The following is a 6,660-nucleotide window of genomic DNA, read 5'->3' as shown; positions in this document are numbered from 1 at the left end:
CTTAGCAGGGAGTAGTGAGGGCGGATGGGGGGAGCAAACAGCTCTTATACAGCTTTTCCAAGGAAGGACATTAAGCTACCTGTTGAATAACTTCAAAAAGCCTGTCTGCCTCTGTCATCTGTAGCCAGCATGTGGTCTGCTAGCTAATGCTGAGGTGTCTGTGAGGGACATGGGAATGCCTGCTTAGCACAGAGTGGGGAGAGGATGGGGGGGAGCAGAAGCCAGGCAGATGCCTGCAGAGACTGCTGAGCTCCAGTGAGGCAGCAGAGGGGAGGGCCCAGCCCTATTGTGGAGCAGAGAGCTCCGCCCAGCCCAGAAAGCATTCTGGGATGCTGGGAGAGTCTGGTTGATCTTAAACCAGCAAGGGGTCTGGGACAGACATTGCATAAAACATTTTGAATCAAATCAGTTAAGTCTGATACTACATTCAGCCAGGTTTATCTCAAACTGGTTTCAGCCATTTTCAAACTGGTTTATGTACACTGAACATCTGTTCTGTTACAGGTTTAAACCAATTTCTGATCACCTACCAGTTAATGTTTAATGTCTATCCTAGCCCTAAAGTACAGCCTTGTACTGTGTCTTCTTCATTTAGTACACTTAGTACCTACCAGATCTTGATTCATAGCACAGTGTAGTGCTTTCTTTTGTCCCAGATTAGTAGCACTTCTGTGACAGGAGCTAATTTGTCTGAAGGGAAAAAAATGTAGCCAGTAAGTGCAAGTTTTTTAACTATGTAGGCTTTGTGAGAAGTGGTGGTCTAAATCAAAACCAGGTCCTGAATATACAGTGGAACTCAGTTACTTTGCAGAGTTAAAGGGTAAAGTTACATATTACACTTAGACCATACTAAATCTGTGGAATGTCAAGCAGTGTTAAAGTTAGTAAATGCTGTGAGCAGTCGCACGTTAAGGGTTAATATCTTCTTCCCTACACAGCTCTGATTTGCCACTAGAGGGCTAGTGAACAGGGTCATGGCTAGGATAGAAATGGGCTCTATCCCAGCTCTGGGTGGGGGAGAGGACCAGGAGACATGCATCCTGGGATGTTGGAGGGCTGCAAGTTGCTCATTTTATCTCCATGGAGCAGATTGAAATTACCCTAATGTAGCCCAGAGTTAACCCTCACCTAAAGTGGCATAACTTTGAGATGCTCAGAAGGCATTTAGCATGAGTTAACAAGCTTTAGTGGTTGGATTCCTTTTATGTGCCTCAGTGCAGTCTAAGTGTAATAAGTTCCTTCACATATTCCTTAGCCCCCTGCAAGGATGAAAAGTTATAAAGTGCCTGGATCTATATACAGCTGCAGCAGCCAGCTGCGCAGCTTCATAGAGATGCTGCAGGTGACTGCTGAAGCTCTGATTTCAAAGCGTGCTGCTTATCCATGCAGCTGCACAGGATCCACTGATGAACAATGGCTGTGTGGAAAAGCAGTGGCTTTAAGGGGCTCATCCTTAATTCAACAACCCACTGCAAATTCAGTGTGTTGTTAACCATTGTGATATAAAAAATCTGAGTTCTAGTGTAATGGCAGAAGAACTTTGGATCTGCCTTTGCAGGCTATCTATGTTTATCCTAATGCAAGCGGGCATCTCTTCCTAGACATTGGGAGTGCATAGGCTATAAAAATATTGAAAAGCCAGTGCTTGTATTTAATTGTAATGTTGTTGGTTAGTTAAATGGAATATTAACTGAGAGTGCCAACAAAGCAAAAAAAAAAAAAATCCATTGGGAATTCAGAGCCAGGAAAATGTTAGAAAGAAATAATATGGAAGTAGCTTAGAAAACTTGTCCTATCTGTTCTGTTCTTTGATCTATAACACTTTGAAACTGCTGAGAAAAGAGTAAGACTTTTTTTTTTCTGGAAAGTAACTGTAAGCCAGGCACTGGTTCCCCAGTCAAGGAGAAGACAGACAGCCCCACTCTGGGTTTGTTTTGCAGCTTGTGCAGCTTATTTTAGTCTCAAAAGGTATAAAGAACCATTCAACCACAAAAGAACTACAGTCCACACATGCTCAAGTGGCCTTGTCATCTTAATCTCAGGATGAAGCCTTGAGTCAGTGTGTCCCAAATGTCTTCCGGCAGTAGAGCCTTTCCTTCACAAAGTCTCCTGCTTCTCTCTCCTATCCTTCCTGTCTTGGGAGAAATTAGGACATACAAGTGAGAGAGAAGAGATATTTTTAGACAAGATTTGAAAAGCTTTGGTTCTTTTCTTCATTGTTCAAACAAGCTTGGAAACGTTTTGGTATGTATGACAAATGCCTTCCACCATGGACACATCAACCGGTGAGATTGCAGTGAGGGACAGCTGGGCTTTGGATTTTATTTTACTGAACAGAGAATAAAAAAAAATCATCAAACTAGCACATCCTTATGACTGATATACAGCCACAATCAAGTTTGTTAATGGTTGTACTATTTTGTTCCTGAACCAGCATGTTTCCAAATCAATGTAAGTCAGCAAAAGGGAATTCTAAGTTGCTGCTATTGTGAGTTAATGTTAGCAAATTTACTGAGGCGTCATATAACTGGAGTCGTTAAGGTTAGAGTACATTATTGTCATGGTGTCAGCAATGTGGATGTAAGCTCAGATGCTGTTCATATTAGCATTGCTTATAGCATTGTTTATATCAGGCTGTTGCTCATAATAGTGATGTTTGGGGAAATACTTTCTTGCCAGTTGTTACACTTCACATCCAACTGTCAGGGAAAGACATATAGTGGCATTAAAGATCAGCATTGAAAAAGTAAAATAAAATGGATGGAATATCACAAATTTATGTACCTATAAGTAAATAAATGGCCTGAAATTCTTGAGCTTATCTCTGGATATATCTTGGAAGGCATGAAACTGGTGTTGTAATGTTCTGTCATTTTAGTGCTAACTCAATCCACTCTATTTTCGGGATCAGTTCATTCCAGAGTTGTGGGAGGATTCAAAATCATGCAAGTAGTATTAAGTTATCTTGCATGGTACCTATCATCAGTGTTTTTAGCAGGGCAGTTTCCCATTGCCAGATCAAATTTGGGGCCTAGAAACCAACCTCATGTTGCAAGGCAGCATTATTTGTTATTGTGTAATAACTCTACATTGCATCGCCATATGATGAAATACTGCTGGTGTTATAACACCATTATTATGTTTTTCCATATACAAAGAGCAGGTAGATGCTTTCAGTTAATCGTACATCAATGTAGCAACCTTTTGGGGGAAAACATGCTGGAAGTTGCACTTTTTCTGGCAGTGAACATGCAGTCAGGAAGGTAGCTGCGACTCAAAAATGTCATTTTATAGATTCATAGATGTTAGGGTCGGAAGGGACCTCAATAGATCATCGAGTCCGACCCCCTGCATAGGCAGGAAAGAGTGCTGGGTTTAGATGACCCCAGCTAGATGCCTATCTAACCTCCTCTTGAAGACCCCCAGGGTAGGGGAGAGCACCACCTCCCTTGGGAGCCCGTTCCAGACTTTGGCCACTCGAACTGTGAAGAAGTTCTTCCTAATGTCCAGTCTAAATCTGCTCTCTGCTAGCTTATGGCCATCATTTCTTGTAACCCCCAGGGGCGCCTTGGTAAGTAAAGCCTCACCAATTCCCTTCTGTGCCCCCGTGATGAACTTATAGGCAGCCACAAGGTCGCCTCTCAACCTTCTCTTGTGAAGGCTGAAGAGGTCCAGGTGCCGCAGTCTCTCCCCATAGGGCTTGACTTGCAAGCCCTTGACCATACGAGTGGCCCTTCTCTGGACCCTCTCCAGGTTATCCACATCCTTCTTGAAGTGCGGTGCCCAAAACTGCATGCAGTACTCCAACTGTGGTCTGACCAGAGCCCGAAAGAGGGGAAGTATCACCTCCGTGGTTCTGTTCGTCATGCATCTGCTGATGCACAGTAAAGTGCCATTAGTTTTTCTGATAACTTTGTCACACTGCCGACTCATGTTCATCTTGAGTCTTCATCTTCATTTTGTTTTATGTTAAATTATTGTATTCTCTCTACTGTATAGAAAAGAAGAATAACGTTTCAAGCAAAACTGGACTCCTTCCTTGGATGAACTCTAATGTTTATCTCTTGGGGTAACCTTTCCCTTTTAGGTATATCATTTCAAATATTGCACTTGTTTAAATCAGTGCAGATGCCAAGGGGCTGCATTGCTTTTTAGGTTGCAGGGAAAGGAAAAAATCTAGTGGCCTCTGTTTCTGGAACCCAACAGACTGCCCACCAAAAGGGTTTAATGAGGGATAGAAAACACATCCACAAGTGACTTCAGAGAAAGACTTCGATTTGGATTTGGTGTCCTTTATTTTCTAGGCAGGTTCATGCTGAACCAGTGGGTTTGGGCAGAGGGTGGGGTACACCTGATAAAGTTGGGTTTTAAATTAGGTTGAATGGCAGAGCAACACAAAAGACCACAGGTAAGTAAGGAGCAAAGTGACCTGTGTAATAACCAAGGAAGAGGCAGCAATACCAGCAACCTCTAACAGTTGAAATACTTGATGATTAGTTATAAAGAGGATGGTGACAGACTGGGGACAGGACAAGAAATAATTGCTTCAGGGGACAGGACAAGAAACAGAAGTTTTGAATTATAATAAGGAAATGTTTGTTGGCTATTAGGAAGAACAGTCATCTAGATTACCTAGGGATTCCTCATCCTTGTTGATTTTTAAGATAAGATTAGACAAACATTTGCCTTGGATGGTTTAGGCAGGGATGATCCTGCCTTGGTTAGAGGGCTAGACTTGATAGCCTCCTGAGATCCCGTTCAGCCATATTTTTCTATGATTTTTTTAAAAATAAAAACCCTGTAACATCTCTAATATTCTTATTGTAGAGTCAAGAACTCAAAAGCTAGCCATGCACAACTAGTGGTCACCTGTCAAAAGTTTATTTTAGAAAGAAGAATGAGAGCGGAGAAAAAGTGGGGAGTTTGGATGTTCCCTACTTCTCAGGATTGAACTGTTGCAGCATCTACCTACAAAAGGGGGCATATAACAAAATGGAAAGGGTGGGGGTGGGGGATTTCCAACCAATAAAAGTAACATTGAGCCAATTTACGGAATTTGCTTAGGTGCTATACTGTTATGTCTACAGAAATAATTCAGTACACAAGCCTTAGAGCCAAATATGCTAGGTGTATTTTAACTTTCCAGTGCCACCCTCAATAAACACAGAGCTCCAATGAACACAGATAATTCTTGTTTTATTCTCCCTTAATTTGACATGGCCTAGGAACATAACCAATGACTTCTGCATATGCTAATTGCATTGAACAGTTTTTCTAATATTTCTTTATTGTTGATATCCTGTGTGAGAAGGGCACCACAAAAAGTACAGTGTTGTTAAATAATGCAGGAACCTGTGGCAAACTGAACCACCTTGTTAAGGTTGGTATGAAATCTTTCTGTTGCTGTAAGAGGAGCCAAATATGTTATTTCATTTGTAAGTCAGTGGTAGGTAGAGGGGTGGGAAAACTAAATGGCTTAGAATGATGGGATGGACTTAATCCATGCTTATGAACAAAAGCAACAGTAGCATAAAAGAAAAAGAAGTGTACTGCGGTTAGCTGAGGAAAGGCAACAGCCTACCCAAACATCAAATGCCTTATGCGTAAATCAGAAGTATTATTTGGAGAAAGATATCTTCTAGGTGACACTCCTGTTATTTCTTATAACAATAATCTATCAGCAGATAGTGGAAAGTCAATATTGGTTTCGTGAGAGGCCATTGATGTTTTAGGAAATTGCTTTTCTTTATTTTTTGTGTGCTAGAGAGCTTCCTTTTATTATCCAAGTCCTAGTGGTGATTGATTCTTGGAAGCAGGGAGTGACATTTGAATAGTCTGAGCTGCACTGACCTACTTCCCACAATAGGCTGATAAGATGCTTCGCAATGGATTGTTCTTCAGAACAGCTGTATCTGGAAGAAAAAAAAAATTTTTGTTTCATAGGCAGTATAATCTCATCTCTGTCCCCTGGTAGCTCTTCTTAAGCTGAACATTTAAAGCATAAGGATTACCCAGTGACTGAATGCTAAGCTGCAGTTAGAAGGATAGTTGCCTGACACAATAAATTGTCCTTGACAGACTTGTCAAAGCCTGAAAAATATTGTAATGTCACAATAAATTAGCCCTCATTAGATAATAGGAATGAGGCGTCTACTTACAAAAGTGATGTCACATAGCACGTTCTTGGCTTGGGCGCCAAGCATTGTTTTCTGTCAACTGATGGCTTGTTTGCTCCTATCTTCCACCTCATATACCTCAGTCCCTCTACTGCCACCCCTACCCTCCGTGCCCTCCGTGCTCCTAACACCCTTCTTTTTTATGTTTTCCTCCTCCTTTCCATTCTGCATTTTTCCACCTGCTCCATGTTTATAGTTTCCCCCCCGCTCCCTTAATCATAATACCTCTCTGGTTTCTGTGAATCTGGCATAAAGTGATTTATTTTGTATAGCTGTGCTGCAAGCTTTAACTTATGCTTTGGTTTTGGGAAAAAATTGGCACTCCAATGTGCAGTCTGAAAAGAAAATACATGCACAATATTTATATATATGAATTGCATGATACATATAAAAGGAAAAATAACACGTCAAATCTTGATCTTCCTTACCTTTTAAATAGTCAAATAATGCGAAACAGATCTTTTTAAAGTTGTCTGTTAATAGT

This window comes from Alligator mississippiensis, chromosome 1, assembly GCF_030867095.1.
Source record: "Alligator mississippiensis isolate rAllMis1 chromosome 1, rAllMis1, whole genome shotgun sequence".
Lineage (NCBI taxonomy): Eukaryota > Metazoa > Chordata > Crocodylia > Alligatoridae > Alligator > Alligator mississippiensis.
This window is presented reverse-complemented; position numbering follows the sequence as displayed.